Source organism: Nerophis lumbriciformis, linkage group LG27 (assembly GCF_033978685.3).
Source record: "Nerophis lumbriciformis linkage group LG27, RoL_Nlum_v2.1, whole genome shotgun sequence".
Lineage (NCBI taxonomy): Eukaryota > Metazoa > Chordata > Actinopteri > Syngnathiformes > Syngnathidae > Nerophis > Nerophis lumbriciformis.
The window spans coordinates 18,112,811-18,130,367 of record NC_084574.2 but is presented as its reverse complement, the minus strand read 5'-3'; the positions used below and the strand labels follow the sequence as shown (position 1 = coordinate 18,130,367).

Here is a 17,557-nt window from a genome sequence, read left to right as displayed (position 1 = left end):
TGGAATGCTCTTTCAGACAACCTGAGAGCACCACCGTCAGTGGAAATATTCCAAAAACAAATTAATTTGCATCTTTTCAAGAAAAGTTACACATAGGGCTGTTAGTTGATATCGTGATCTTAGTGTATGTTTTATGTGTGCTTTTACCTTGCCATTGTAGCAGTTTGAGATTGTTTTAATATGTAAAGTGCTTCATAAATACAATGAATTATTATTATTATTATTACTATTATATATTTGTATGCTCTTGGTCATTTTTTTTATATATGGCCATTCAATTTTATCTTAGGGTCCAAAATAGCACCTGGATATTTAAGTTCCTTTACCTGCTCTATTTTATTTTGACTTATGTTAACCTGAATTTCATTTAATGATTTTTTCTTCAGAGAGAAACACACAGGCAACTGCTCCAGTGAGGACGGCTCACGGCAAAAATTTGGACTCGGTATTTCCATAATTTAGCCTTTTCTTTGTCCATGTCTGCTCTCTATTTTCCCGCTTGTGGCTCATCGGTAACGAGTGAACGCAGTCAGTTTCCCCCAACTACGGGACGGCCCAAGGGTCAAAAAGGATCCCTTAAAAAAATTAAAGGAACTTTGACAGCCCTAATTTAGACAAGTGGTTCTTAACCTTGTTAACCACCAGTTTCATATGCGCATTCACCGAACCCTTCTTTAGTGAAAACCAAAATGTTTTGTTTTTTTCAAATTCAAGACAAAGTTATATGTTTTATCGGCGTATTATGGATACGGCAACAGCTGACTGGTTTGCAGGTGTGTCATTTGTTGTGAGTTTATGCACTGTGTTGGTTTTGTTGTTTGAACAAGGTGATGTTCATGCACGGTCCATTTTGTGCATATCCCTAAAAAAAAAAAGCTTCAAAGTGCCTGATTTTAACCATCGTTATAAACACCCGTCCATTTTCCTGTGACGTCACATAGTGATGCCAATACAAACAAACATGGCGCATAGAACAGCAAGATATAGTGACATTAGCTCGGATTCAGACTCGGATTTCAGCGGCTTAAGCGATTCAACAGAATACGCATGTATTGAAACGGATGGTTGTAGTGTGGAGGCAGGTAGCGAAAACGAAATTGAAGAAGAAACTGAAGCTATTGAGCCATATCGGTTTGAACCGTATGCAAGCGAAACCGACAAACGACACGACAGCCAGCGACACGGGAGAAAGCGAGGACGAATTCGGCGATCGCCTTCTAACCAACGATTGGTATGTGTTTGTTTGGCATTAAAGGAAACTAACAACTATGAACTAGGTTTACAGCATATGAAATACATTTGGCAACAACATGCACTTTGAGAGTGCAGACAGCCCATTTCAGGCGTGCTAAGAACATATATTTTTCCACGATTTCAGCACTCAGGTTAACCATACCTAAATAGACACAAAATACTGCATTACACAAGACTACCTGAATGTACTCGAATGATTGAAAAAATAAATGTTTTTAAGCTAAATTATTGGTAAACACAGTTTATGTATAATAATTTACGTAAAACCGCGAGTAATGAATAAAGTTTTCATCAATTAATATATTCTGTAGACATACCCTCATCCGCTCTCTTTTCCTGAAAGCTGATCTGTCCAGTTTTGGAGTTGATGTCAGCATCTGCTTTGAGTGTCGCAGGATATCCACACATTCTTGCCATCTCTGTCGTAGCATAGCTTTCGTCGGTAAAGTGTGCGGAACAAACGACTGACCATTTCGTCGGCTTTCCCCACAGCCTCGTATTTTGAACAAATTTCGTCCAATTTCTTGCCACTTTCGCATCTTTGGGCCACTGGTGCAACATGAATCCGTCCCTGTTCGTGTTGTTACTGTTGTGTACTAGGCAAAGGGAAGGAGGCGACACCAAGGCAGAACTGCGTTTTTGAAGGTTTATTTAAACCTTTGATGAATGTGTGGGAAGTGTATGCTACCACTAGTGAGTGAATGCAGACTATGTGTGGAATTAACAATGTATAATTTACCAGAGGGTGTTGTCGGTGCGTGTTGGATGTATCTTTCGTCGAATCCAAAGGGGAAGGCGAAGGGGTAGTCAGCAGGAAGGCAAGCAGTCGGGGGCTGGAGAGAGGCAACGATGTCAGGGTCCAAACAGTGGTCAAGGATCGGGGAAGGCAAGCAACAATCCGGGAGGAGGTCGTGAGGCAAGACACGATCGCGGAAAACACTGTGGAAGACACAAAAGACATCAAAACAGGAACGAGGAAGAGCACAATGAAGGCGAGCAAGGAACGAGGGAGAGGTGCCAGACGTGATGCTTACTCAGGTGAGATTGGCTACGTTCTGGCAAAGGTCTCCTGGCTTCGCTGTCTCTTTATGCCGCTCCCTCTCGTCAAGCCCAGGTGTGATGATGAGTGATTGCCTGCAGCCTTGTTGCTGCCCAGCGTGAGCGGGGGCGTGTCCGAGCGAGCAGCCAGAAGAGGAATTGTGACACTCAGAATTAAGAGAGACACGGGTTCGAATCCGCGCCGTGACAGTTACACCCTCCGACAACACACTGGCGAAAGTGAGAAAATGGCGGATTGCTTCCCGTTGTGACGTCATCGCTCCGAGAGCGAATAACAGAAAGGCGTTTAATTCGCCAAAATTCACCCATTTAGAGTTCGGAAATCGCTTAAAAAAATACATGGTCTTTTTTCTGCAACATCAAGGTATATATTGACGCTTACATAGGTCTGGTGATAATGTTCCCCTTGAACTAGTCATTATTAAGTACTTATTAATGCCTTATTCGGCATGGCCTTATTATAATCCTAACCCTGACCCTAACCCTAACCAAATAACCCTAAATTAAGTCTTTATTACTTAGAATATGTTCCCCTTGTGTCCAAATAACTCTAAATTAAGTCGTTGTTACTTAGAATATGTTCCCCATACTAAAGTGTTACCAAAAACATATAACTTTGTCTTGAATTTGAAAAGAAAACATATATATATTTTTCACTAAAAAAGGTGAATGCGCATATGAAACTGGTGGGGTTCAGTACCTCCAACAAGGTTAAGAACCACTGGTCTAAATTGAATCCAACTGAGCCGTCCATAAGATTGAATAAAACCAAACAAAATATTCACAGGTGTTTTCCCTCGTCCTCCTTATCAGAACTCTGTCGTGTAGCTTGTTCCTCGCGATGTTGAAGTGTTGAATGTTAATGATCCTCACGTCACGCCTCAGCTTCTCCCACCTCGCTCACGATAAAGATGAGGTGTGCGTGTCAGTGGTGCGGTGCTGCACATCCTTACTAATGTGGGTTCGAGGCTTTTAAAACAAACAGACTGCTCTGCAAATAATGTTGCACGTATTTGATGTCAAACAGGAAGTAAGTGGCGCTGACATGATCTGTGGCAAGAGCAAATAATATTTTGACAGCGGATTTATTTTCTTTGCAAAAGAGGTGCAACTGGGTTATGATTTGCTGTGTCAAGTCACAACAGTATTTGTCTTCTTGGAGACAAATAATGGTCAAATTGGTCAATGAAAAGCAGAAAGTGGCAAGTGAGAAGTTGAAACATACTGCTTTATTGGGAAAGAGGTTAATGACTTTGAGTGAGTAGTTTGCTGGTTTTCGAGCAGACGAGCATGTTCGGCAGTGCACAATCACAGAGTACTTACAAGCAGATAGTGTGTGGACAGAAAAGGGAGAACGGACTCATTTTGGCTTAAAAACTAATGATAAAGGTGAAGTTATAACACTGAAACGCCCTCAGGAAGAGGTGCTTTAAGACATGGCTAGCTAGCGGTTAACGTCCAGCCGCGATTCTGCAGTGTTTTAGCTACTTCTAAATCACTAATCCTCAAATAAAGTAAGTTTCATCCCTGCAGGACGAGGAATAGCTAAACATGCTTCACTACACATCGTAGCTCACCGGCGTCAAAATGTAAACAAACGTCATTGGTGGATCTACACCCGACATCCACTGTAATGATACCAAGTACAGGAGCGTATCTGATCGATACTACTATGGTAACATCAATATTTTTTAGCATCACAAAATCTTCTTTCGTTTAAAAAAAATGTATATTATGTTTATAAACTCAGGAAAAATGTCCCTGGACAAACGAAGACTTAAATTATGACCAATGTATGATCCTGTAACGACTTGGTATCGGATTGATACCCAAATTTGTGGTATCATCCAAAACTAATGTAAAGTATCCAAACAACAGAAGAATAAGTGATTATTACATTTTAACAGAAGTGTAGATAGATCATGTTAAAAGAGAAAGTAAGCAGATATTAACAGTAAATGAACAAGTAGATTAATAATTCATTTTCTACTGCTTGTCCTTAATAATGTTGACAAAACAATAGAATGAGAAATGCCACATTACTGCATATGTCAGAAGACTAAATTAGGAGCCTTTGTTTACTTACAAGTTACAAGTTATACGTTGTCTTGTATGTTCACTATTTTATTTAAGTACAAACTTGCAATAAGAAACATATGTTTAAAGATTATTTGTTAAAATGAAGCCAATAATGACATTTTTTGTGGTCCCCTTTATTTAGAAAAGCATCGAAATACATGTTGGTACCGGTACCAAAATATTGGTATTGGGACAACACTAGTTCGTAGTAGGGATAAATGCGTTCAAATGTAATATCGGAAATTATCGGTATCGTTTTTTTATTATCGGTATCGGGTTTTTTTTTGTTGTTTTTGTTTTTTATTAAATCAATATAAAAAACACAAGATACACTTACAATTAGTGCACCAACCCAAAAAACCTCCCTCCCCCATTTACGCTTTACACTCATTCACACAAAAGGGTTGTTTCTTTCTCTTATTAATATTCTGGTTTCTACATTATATATCAATATATATCAATACAGTCTGCAAGGGATACAGTCCGTAAGCACACATGATTGTGCGTGCTGCTGGTCCACTAATAGTACTAACCTTTAACAGTTAATTTGACTCATTTTCATTAATTACTAGTTTCTATGTAACTGTTTTTATATTTTTTCACTTTCTTTTTTATTCAAGAAAATGTTTTTAATTTATTTATCTTATTTTATAATTTTTTTTAAAAAGTACCTTATCTTCACCATACCTGGTTGTACAAATTAGGCATAATAATGTGTTAATTCCACGACTGCATATATCGGTATCGGTTGATATCGGTATCGGTAATTAAAGAGTTGGACAATATCGGAATATCGGATATCGGCAAAAAGCCATTATCGGACATCCCTAGTTCGTAGCGAATAATATATATGTTAATCCACAAAAACACATGTGTTGTAAAGACGTTCATTATTAAACATATTCATTGTATAAGAATAATTACTTTTGCTGCAGGATATAATATAATACTTTAGCATTTGAGAATTTGTGTCATTTTTATTCAAGTTTGACCAGCAATGAGAAACATTCTAAAACAGTGTTTTTATTACATTTATATAATTATTTTCAGTGCAAATGACGGTATATACTGTATATTGTATGGAGATCGGCAGGTCAACAGGGGATGTAGCTCAGTGGTAGAGCGCATGCTTGGCATGTATGAGGTCTTGAGTTCAATCCCCAGCATCTTCAGCTGTTTTGGTTGATTTATCTCACTATGCTGTGATCAAAGCAGAAGAAGAAATTCTATTCTCCCATGAATTTTAATGCCAAGGTTCCTCTGAGCAGAAAGGAGCAGACGTGCAAAGGAACAAAGTATGCAACGTGGTTAGAGAAGGGAATTTAACAGACTTTTCCGGTCCCAATTCCACTTTTGATTCAGCTTAACAATTCGGTTCCTTAAAGGGGAACATTATCACAATTTCAGAAGGGTTAAAACCATTAAAAATCAGTTCCCAGTGGCTTATTTTATTTTTCGAAGTTTTTTTCAAAATTTTACTCATCACGCAATATCCCTAAAAAAAAAGCTTCAAAGTGCCTGATTTAACCATCGTTATATACACCCGTCCATTTTCCTGTGACGTCACACAGTGATGCCAATACAAACAAACATGGCACATAGAACAGCAAGCTATAGCGACATTAGCTCGGATTCAGACTCGGATTTCAGCGATTTAAGAGATTCAACAGATTACGCATGTATTGAAACGGATGGTTGTAGTGTGGAGGCAGGTAGCGAAAACGAAATTGAAGAAGAAACTGAAGCTATTGAGCCATATCGGTTTGAACCGTATGCAAGCGAAACCGACGAAAACGACACGACAGCCAGCGACACGGGAGAAAGCGAGGACGATTTCGGCGATCGCCTTCTAACCAACGATAGGTATGTGTTTGTTTGGCATTAAAGGAAACTAACAACTATGAACTAGGTTTACAGCATATGAAATACATTTGGCAACAACATGCACTTTGAGAGTGCAGACAGCCCAGTTTTCATCAATTAATATATTCTGTAGACATACCCTCATCCGCTCTCTTTTCCTGAAAGCTGATCTGTCCAGTCCAGTTGGAAATGCATCTGCTTTGAGTGTCGCAGGATATCCACACATTCTTGCCATCTCTGTCGTAGCATAGCTTTCGTCTGTAAAGTGTGCGGAACAAACGTCCAATTTCTTGCCACTTTCGCATCTTTGGGCCACTGGTGCAACTTGAATCCGTCCCTGTTCGTGTTGTTACACCCTCCGACAACACACCGACGAGGCATGATGTCTCCAAGGTACGGAAAACTGTCGAAAAAACGGAAAATAACAGAGCTGATTTGACTCAGTGTTTGTAATGTGTTTGAGAAAATGGCGGATTGCTTCCCGATGTGACGTCACAACGTCACATGTCTATTTTGAAAAAAAAATGAAAAAAGAGTAGATAATCTTACATTTTTAACATGACCTTAGAAAGCCTACAGTGAGGTCTCAAGAGGCAGACATGCAGCATAGAAGAAAAAAATAACTTTAATAATATATTAATATTCTTCTGCAGAATTTAATCATGTGCAAATTACACAAGAATGTGATTTTAACTTATTACATGCAAAGTGAGATATGCCAAGTCTTTATTGGTTGTAATTTTGATGGACACGGTTTACAGATTATGAAAACTTTGAATTGAAAATCTCAGAAAATGTAAGGTTTCTAAAACCATGATGATCAAAATTATAACAAACAAAAAGGCTTGACATACCTCACTTTGCATGTAATAAGTTGATATCACAGATTAGTTTCACATTTGAAGTAAATTGTTGACATGAATGGACTTTTACACCATATTCTCATTTTATGAGTTTCACCTGTAAAATAAGAAAACGTGCAACTTTTCTTCGACTACAATTGATTGATTGATTGAAACTTTTATTAGTAGATTGCACAGTACAGTACATATTCCGTACAATTGACCACTAAATGGTAACACCCGAATAAGTTTTCAACTTGTTTAAGTCGGGATCCACTTAAATCAATTCATGGTAATTGAACACCTACCGAAAATGCAAACTTTTGTCCACAAATTTAGTCACTGCTCGGTGACATTTGTTTAGCGGCAGACGTGAACTGGGGCGAGTACTTACTGAATCTGAATCTGTCTCGTAATGGTCATCTACATGCGAAGGCATTCATTTCAATTTGACAAATAATAGCGCTAACATGATAGGAGGCGTTAGTTAGTACCTGTTGTATTCCAGATGACGTACTAGCGCTACTGCTGCTGGGATTAGATAGTCGCAGTTAAAAATGCGACTTCCATATATGATTATTGCATGCGGTGTGTTTAAATGTTTCAGCATATTGTTAGTATGTCCTCCTTGATGAACTAGCAGCCTTATAATTATTCCAAGTAGCGCTGTTGCAGTCTTTTCTTGTAAAATGTAGTCAACTTTAGAGCGTTTCTTGCGCCCGGGCTCTGCGATTTTGTGATCTGATCTCTCCCCCACCCAGAAAAATTGGTAATAGAACCGTTTAAAAAAAAAAATGGCAAGCTATTCCAAGATAGACCGGGAACGGGTTCTGAACAAGAACCAGTTTTCAATTCCCATAACTAAATGTGGTAAACCTTGAGCCCTGCAATTGAATGAGAGCTTTGTATTAACAATGCAAATAACAACCATTCTGCTTGGTATGGATTGTGTTTGCATTGTTTGCTGCATTTTCTTTTCTTTATCTTTTAATTAAAATGTCCTGTCCAGCCACTCAGGCAAATCATATTGTGGATGTAGATGTAGATTTACTTCACAAAAGAGAAGTGTGGGATACTTCCCGCGTTGCCTTATTTGTATTTGACTTTATTTAATGGATTTATTTAATGTCTGGTGCAACCGCACCTGAGCAGGAGGGGATAGAAAAAAGAAAAAAAGAAGACAGAGGGGGGAATTGCGGGTACAAGAGGGGATAAGAAAAAAAAACAACAACAACCAAACAACATCAGCAAATATGATATGTACAAATACCAAAAAAACATAGCAAAGAAGCAGCTAATGAGGTCGATACAGAAATGAAAATGATCATTATTGCACTTCAAATGGAGCCATTTTGTGTGTATAAAATTGTTTCAGTAGTGTGTATAAGATTGTTTCAGTAGTGTGTATGAGAGTGTTTCAGTAGCGTGTATAAGATTGTTTCAGTAGTGTGTATGAGAGTGTTTCGGTAGTGTGTATAAGATTGTTTCGGTAGTGTATAACATTGTTTCAGTAGTGTGTATAACATTGTTTCAGTAGTGTGTATGAGAGTGTTTCAGTAGTGTGTGTGTGAGAGAAAAACATTTCTTTCAGTAGTGAATAGTGAATAATGTCCCAAACGGCCCCTCATATGCCTGGGTCTTTGCGCTTTCAGAGTCGTGGGAACGATGGGATATTTGCATATTTTCTAAAGATTTAGCTTTACACTTGGCCACACCTTGAGTTTGGTTGCACGCCATTTGCGTTGCATTTTTCTCCCTGATTGTTTGAGAACTCTGGTTTATTCCGTGAACATGGTACGCCTTTTATAGTTTTATTGGTACCATATCAAGGGTGTGGCGCAGAGTTTTACTAAAGTTGTCGGTAAGGCTTTCGATACAGCCCACATAATTGGGGAACAGCGCTATTACCGAGGGCAGCAGGCCAGAAAGAGTCGTAGTTGTAGCAGCACTAATATTACGGCTGCCAAAGCATTGGTTATTATTAGAACGTTGGCAGTAGGTCAGAACCCCAAATTTTATGAGGTAGTGATCGGACACTGCTTTGGTATATGGGAGTACAACGAATTTAGAAGCGGCAACACCCTGGACTAGGACTGGATCTCTGTTGTGATGTGTTTATTATAGTCTGGAGCGTCGTGCTCGGAGGGTCTAATGGGGTATCCATGTGAATATTAAAATCGCCCATGATAAGTATATTATCTGCTTGAGTCGCCAGATAGTCGTAGAGGGACTACAGACCTCATAGTAAGAACCTCAAATAGATTAAACTCATTACTTAAGATAAGGTTAAGGTTAGCACTAGAGATTCGGGCAACTCCTCTGCCCCTTTAAGGGGATAACATTTAGAATTATATTCAACATATGGACTTAACATTTATATGTACCATGCAGGTTTAACATTTATGCTTACATTTCGATGTAATATTTATATTAAACATTTAGGGTTAACATATACACTAGATTCAACATGTATATTCACTATTTAATTTCTACCTCATATGTGAATAAAAGTAGCTTAACTGGAGAAAATTGAGTTAAATCGTCAAAATAAATCAGTTTGAGCAGTGTTCTTTTTTAACATTTGTTACCCCAAACATGCATTATGGCAGTGACGTGCGGTGAGGTTGATGGCTGGTGAGGCACTGACTTCATCACAGTCAGATTTACAAACATATGAACCCTAAAGAGTACCTTATTGACCATTTGATTGGCAGCAGTTAACGGGTTATGTTTAAAAGCTCATACCAGCATTTTTCCCTGCTTGGCACTCAGCATCAAGGGTTGGAATTGGGGGTTAAATCACCAAAAATTATTCCCGGGCGCGGCGCCGCTGCTGCCCACTGCTCCCCTCACCTCCCAGGGGGTGATTAAGGGATGGGTCAAATGCAGAGGACAAATTTCATTACACCTAGTGTGTGTGTGACAATCATTGGTACTTTAACTTAACTTTAACTTTACACATACAAACTGTAGCACACAAAAAAGCACATTTAATTAAAAAAAAAACGTTATTATGGTCTTACCTTTACTTATAAATAAAGTCCATTCGCCGCTGTTGTGCTGGATTAATGAACCCCCTGATGGGTGTGTTATATCAACTAAAGCCCTCACTTAAACTTTCCACGTGCAAGATAGAATCTATTTAAAAAAGTGTAACTGAGGGTTTATAAATGTCGCCTATACTGTATGAAACTACAAAATAACAAACACGGAGACTCCAGTTTACACGAGGACCACTTTATTTACGTTCTTTCTTAAGTGTAATCACTTCCGCTCTTAGCGCCTTCAAAATAAGAGCTCAAGGCATATACTTTATAACAGCGCATAACAGGAACTTAACATCACAGTAGGAAAGCCCATAAAAATAGGTTACAAAAGTTATTTAATAAGAAGCCAAAAAGTGCAAAAACAATAATATTCATGTTGGAGGAATTGTGAATTAGGTACACCTGCACTCTGCACGTGTACCTAATGTTGTGGCCCTGCAGTCATTCACAACTCCTCCAACATGAACATTATGGTTTTTGCACTTTTTAGCTTCTTATGAAATAACTTTTTTAAATAGATTCAATCTTGCACGTGGAAAGTTTAAGTGTGGGCTTTAGTTGATATAACAATTCTACGGCGGGGGTGCAGGAGGCGGGGCTACTGGAGCCTCAGCCAGTGCGTCTTTTGCAGCCGTTTTATGATCGCTCAGCGCAAGAAATACTTTACACACATACAGTTGTTGACAAAATACACTGTACATTATATACCTCAGCTAACTAAACTATGAAAATGTATAATATAATTCATATAGCAATACAGTCTCACTGCACAGCAGGCCAGCAGTTAGCCGAGTCCGTCCATGTTGAGGCACTGAGTGACGTGCCTCAACTGGCTGCTGTTCACCGCACCGTCTCTTCTCAGTATTTGAACGGCAAATGTGAAAATTCAGCGATTTTGAATAAAAATAATCTAAAACTGGTGAAGTTAAATGGAAAATAACTTTATAGTATAATCACTGCATACATATAACAATTTAATTAATTTTTTTTCTTTCCATGATGGCAGGTGAGGCGACTGCACGTCACTGCATTATGGGTATGAGAAGGTTATCCACCAAGGCACCTACAGTAGCAGATGACATAAACATCACCAATTTAAAAAAAACCTAACAATTCTTTAAGTATGGTAAATATGTTCACCCCGTATCTCCTTCAATAATAAATGTGTAATGTCTGTTTGAGCTTTATATATATATAGATATTTTTTTTCACCATAATTTTGGTCAAATTCAGAACCATAAGACCCCCAAATTGTTCCACTTTACTGTAAAAAAAAATTACAAGTCTCACATTTGCATTAATTGTAGGTGATCTGCATGATTATTGTTGTTCTTATGTTCGTGTTTTAAAGACTTTCTCCAGCAACAATATTTTTTATCACTGCAACAAATCACATTTCTGCTACCAAGTCACTGAGTGTAAAGTAAACCTTCGGAGGACTGCATAATAAATAGAGACAGGATCCTCCCGTTGAACCACATCAGAACAAATGGATCGCAGCACAAAGTTAATTCCCAGCCTCTCGCTGTATAAACAGAGAGGGGAGAGGCAGGGCGATGAAGGACGGTCAGGAATTCACCGGAGGACCAAAGACTCATAAAGTACATACAGTATGAACTTAATGAAAGTTAGAGAAAAAATACTTTCAATAAATAAATTAGGTTTTAAAATTACACATATATGACAAATGGTAAAAATGATTTTGTCCTGCTGAAATCAACCCATTGATAGAGTAATTTGGTAGAGGTAAATAAAAATTACATATTAATAATATGTTCTTAACTCTAAGAATAAATATACAAAATTAAGGTAAAAGAAATGCCAAGAAGTTTGAAAATATGCTGTTTTATTATATTATTTCATTAATTATTAGTTTAATATATTGTAGTCCAATTTGGAATTGTGGGGCCTCTGAGGACAGCTTTAATATAGTAATTCAGTGGTACTCAAACTTTTTTCACCAAGTACCACCATAATGACCAATGTTAAAATGCAGTAGCGTAGTAGGTCTAAGTATTCATTAAAAACAAGGCAGAGGTTTTAAGCCTGCTCAGTGGCCTTGTGGTTAGAGTGTTCGCCATGAGACTGGAAGGTCGTGAGTTCAAACCCCGGCCGAGTCACACCAAAGACTATAAAAATGGGACCCATTACCTCCCTGCTTGGCACTCAGCATCAAGGGTTGGAATTGGGGGTTATATCACCAAAAATTATTCCTGAGCGTGGCCACCGCTGCTGTTCACTGCTCCCCTCACCTCGCAGGGGGGTGGAAATGCAGAGGGTAATTTCACCACACCTAGTGTGTGTGTTTGTGACTATCAGTGGTACTTTAACTTTAAAAAGTGTTTTTGGCCACTGTATCATTACACAAAGTTTGAACAGTAACACTGTGTTTGAATATTTAAAAATGGGACACTAATCACTTAATTAAGTGATTATTTGGTGTGCCAATAGACGGAACCCGCATACCACTAGTTATCACTGTTGATGTTGATAAAAAATGTCAGGAAAATAATATATACTTTTATAATGCTATTTAATAATGTTGCCAAAGACGTTTTAGGCATTTTGAGTCATTATGTGCTTTTTATTGTGTTAAATATATACTTTTATAGTATTATTTATCAATGCTGCCAGATACTTTTTAGGGGTTTTGATTCCATTATGTGCTGTTAATTGCATTACAATTTTAATAAGAATAATAACAACGATGGATTAATCTTCATTAAAAAAAATTTAAAAAAATGTCAGGAAAATAATATATACTTTTATAATGCTATTTAATAATGTTGCCAAAGACGCTTTAGGGATTTTGAGTCATTATGTGCTTTTTATTGTGTTAAATATATACTTTTATAGTATTATTTATCAATGCTGCCAGAGACTTTTCAGGGGTTTTGATTCATTATGTGCTGTTAATTGCATTAAAATTTTAATAAGAATAATAACAATGATGGATTAATCGTCATTAAAAGAGTGATTTTGACAGCCTTTATATATACAGTATAAAATGTGTGCATGAAGTCTAATAAATACATATATAGTATGTGTGTTTTACAGGAACATAATCCATCATCTAGTTCTTATTTACACTGATGCTGAAAAACAAAAAATATTAATACGTTAAAACTTACAACGTGGACCCTGGCGAATGAACCAGCAAAATAAAAGAAGAAATGCTGAGAAAATAGTGATAAGAATCACAATAATGACTATTAATATTAAAAATGAGTGATAATGGGTCATCAAACTTACATTATCACTGATGCAGATTTCCGTCCTTGTGTTTTGCAAGGATTACAAATGAGGCGTGTCTAATGGCATTGTCTTGGCAGGAATAATTTACTATTGTTAAAATATTTATCTAAGAAGGACAACCATGTTCCATGTAATGATCCTGTCTGGTTGGAGATCATCCAACTATTTTGATTGGAAACAAGCCAATCGAGTCACTTGGAAAATGTAGATTCGGTTTTAGTCGACGTCAGAAAGCAAGATCCAGACGTTTGAAAGACATTTCTCTAACAAAACCTGGTGCATCGTATAAAAATACAACAGCGCTTTCAATAAAATGTGAGTAACAAAACATGAAAAACCTTTAATTGAATAAATCTTATTTCCTCCAAGTGTGTTAATACTTGAGCTATCTGTGAAAAAATCACGGGCTTTTATTTTATTATTTTATAGTTGGTCCACTTGAAATAAACCAAACTAACGCCTAAACAGGATGAATGGGAACATTCACCTATAATGACAGACATTAACGAGATCAAACATTATGTTGTTTTTTTTTTAAACATAGACGTCATGTCCTGTGTGACACATGTTGTCTTTGATTGTTCACTTTGCTTCTGTCTTTGTTTATTCCAGAATGCGAACCTGGAGAATAAGTGGCTCATAAACCTCCAAGGCCCAAAGTCAAACAATGAGGTGCAGTCATAAAAGCAAAGTGTGACATCTAGTGGTTGTTTTGTGAAACACACCTGACACCATCTCAGTGCTTTTATGTTGATTTACCATAACCAAGCATCTTCTTAATGTTAATGTTGTTAAAATGTCAATCAACAGCATCAACATCAATTCATTCATCCAAAAAAAAAAAAAGTAGAATAATACTTTTAATTATACAAACACATCATTCAGTGAATGATATGATGGTTTTACTATATTGCATTTTCATTCTTCTTTTTTATTTTAACATGGCATAAGCTAAACTTTCAGCTTTTTTCTTACTAGTATTTCTCATTAGCATACTTTTTAATATGTATAATAAGCAATAAGCAATGATTTAGTAAAAGCAATTATCAATAATAAATATGGAGAAAGAGTATATGATCAAGTAAGCTCTGCTTCCTTCTACTCCTTTTCAGACATGTTAAAAACCAATGGAATCACATCTTTCTAAACATGTCCCAAACAATTAAACCATGACACTGATGGTACAATAAATATTTTAATTGATTTTTAAAAATAAAAATGTAATACACAAGTTTGAATTTATTAAGATTTTGTTTCCCCCCTCATTTAAATATAATTAAAAGTATACACATAAGCTGCAATGTGCAGTTGAAATGACAACTTTTGTCCCATACAAGTAAGTGAACATTGTATTTGGATTAGGGATTGAACATGTGTAAATGTGCATACTGAATAATCTGTAGTGTATTTGTTGTGAGAAAGTGAGCCTGAGAATAAATCATTTTGTACTGGGAACTACTTGAAATACCATTCTGTACTCTAATCTAGTCATTGTAATACTTATATAAGTAAGACAAATAACATGTCTAAATTCCATGCTTTTGTATTTTTTTGGATCAAATGTATTTTTCATATTATGGTATTTTCCGGACCATAGGGCACACCGGATTACAAGGCGCACTACCAACAAATGGTCTATTTTCGATCTTTTTTCATATATAAGGCGCACTGCATTATAAGGCGCATTAAAGGAGTCATTTTTTTTTTTTTTTTTCTAAATGTAAAACACTTCTTTGTGGTCTACATAACATGTAATGGTGGTTCTTTGATCAAAATGTTGCATAAATTATGTTTTACAGACCAACTTCAAGTCGCTTTCTGACGTTTTGTGGGCGGTCTTATTTAAGTGGCTCACCTTCGGCAGCATCTTCTCCCCGTCATCTTTGTTGTAGCGGTGTAGCGTGCAAGGACGGGAGTGGAAGAAGTGTCAAAAGATGGAGCTAACTGTTTAATGACATTCAGACTTTACTTCAATCGATAACGAAGCAGCATCTCCTCATCCGTGGCTCACTAGTGCAATAACAACACAGGAAATGTGTCCCGTGAAAAACTGTCCGACCGGAACTCTCTAAAAACTAAAGTTCCTTGGGTGAATAATATAAACTCACTCCACCGGTAGTTTTTAGCGCTTCCACGGCGTGTTTACTGATAGATATAAGTAAGAACTTTACGCTACTTTATATTATAAATGGCAACAACGGAGGATGAATGTCCCATAACAAGAAGATAGAGAAAAAGAAGAAGCTTATCGACTAAAGAGTCGGCACGGACTGCAAAGGCGGACGCGAGTTTATTTTATATAATATTGTGAAACAAAACACCAGATAATGTCTTACCCTATACACACACCATAATAAGACTCCTATGTTGAAGCACAGTACAATCCAAGCGGTGTGGCTTCATAGCTTACCAAAGTCGTACTAAAACATTTTTGATAGATTTTTGAGCGCCGTGTGTAATGTTCAATATTCTCAATGGAACATATAAAGTGTTGGTGTTTACTTGAGTCATGTTGCAGTATCTCTTGGGTGTGACTGCCATCTACTGGTCACACTTATCATTACACCATGTACAAAATAAAATAGCTTCGAGGTCGGTAAGCAAAACCAGAATTATTTCGCACATTAGGCGTACCGGGTTATAAGGCGCACTGTCGAGTTTTGAGAAAAAAAATGGATTTTAAGTGTGCCTTTTAGTCCGGAAAATACGGTATGTAACTTAAATTTACCTTCTTCACCTCCCCCTTTACTTTATTATTTTCTGATTTCCGGTTGTCGTCACCCTTGTGGGCACATCTTCAAGTGGACGTGACTTAGTAGTTCCGCGGCCGCAGCTAGATATACTTGGGCGGTTCCGGTGGCGGTCCTGTTTCGGAAGTCTTGGGTGTGGCAGCCACGTTGGCTGTGGTCTATCGCTCGCTTGGAGGCTGGCTGTCTCCTGCTTCCCACGTGCCTTGTCCTTGTCTGCGCTAGACACTAAATACATCCTTTTCGAAAAGTCAAATACAAATAAGGCAACAAGAAAACTATATATATATATATATATATATATATATATATATATATATATATATATAAAAAATAAACATATAGTCGAGGTTTCTGTGGTCTATCCGTTATACAGTGCTCAATACCGGGGTAGAGCGGAATATACGTTTGGTCGAGAAAAAACACAGAGGCTATTTCATCCCTACAAGCCTGTTTCGCAGTTTTCTCTGCTCTTCAGGGGATTTTATTGATGTGTATGTGGTTGTTACATATATATAGGGTGCATTACATGGCAAATCCCCCATGTAATATATAGGGTACATTACATGGCCACACCCCCATGTAATGTACCCTATATATATATGTAACAACCACAGACACTTCAATAAAATCCCCTGAAGAGCAGAGAAAATTGCGAAACAGGCTTGTAGGGATGAAATGAGTCGGGGGGAAAACACGGAGGCTAACGTATATAAAATAAACAAATAGATTAACCTTTTATTTGTTGTTTTAATTGGAAATATGACAGAACAAGAGACATGAAATGATAGATTATAGAATAATTGGTGATATTGTACACAAGGTATGTCTTTATTCAGATCCCCACCAAAATGTAACGTGTTCAAGGTTTTGTCATGTTACTTCATTTGTTCGATAAATGTAATATGTTTGTTTTTAACTAATTTGGAACATGTTTGTAATGACCTATGAAGGTTTTGTTCAATCCTACCACTGTTGTGCATTTATGTGACCTAAAATAAGCAATGCATTGTGGTCAAGTGCAAAGTGCTTTGGTTGTGTTTTCCTGGTGAGAACTTGTGTCGCAGGATGAAGAAGAAAGTAGAAGATGGACAAAGTCCATCTTGTCAAAGAGGCTAACAGACCCTCTTTTATTAGACGCTCTACTAATTGCATAATAAAAACTATTATACAGCGGAGGAAATGAAGCATAAGGAAAAGGAAGAATGCCGTCTTTGTTGTTCATTGGACACGTTTGGCTCTTGTCGGTTCCTCCTCTAAATCGAGTGCTTTCATTCGCACGTTTTTCTCCCCTTCTCGTTTTTTTTTGTTTTTTTTAGACATGTGAGAGTATGCGTATGATGAAGAACAAATAATAATGGAACAGACAATATCACCAGGTTTGTGCAAAATACCTACTTCAATGAAAAAG

General features: G+C 37.3%; 1 protein-coding gene and 1 non-coding gene across 4 annotated transcripts in view; both read left to right on the top strand.

Annotated features, from left to right (window-relative positions):
* Positions 1 to 17,557, top strand: part of LOC133624360 (uncharacterized) — an 83,514-nt gene that overhangs the window by 54,344 nt on the left and 11,613 nt on the right. The window contains exon 3 of one of the 3 annotated variants that reach the window (XR_009817994.2): positions 14,012 to 14,071. The exons of the other annotated variants lie outside the window; for them this stretch is intronic. The gene's annotated coding sequence lies outside the window, so the exon portion shown is untranslated. The remainder of the gene's footprint in view (positions 1 to 14,011; positions 14,072 to 17,557) is intronic. 3 annotated transcript variants of the gene reach the window in all.
* Positions 5,493 to 5,564, top strand: trnaa-ggc (transfer RNA alanine (anticodon GGC)). The gene has a single exon. It is a non-coding gene; the product is annotated as a tRNA-Ala (tRNA).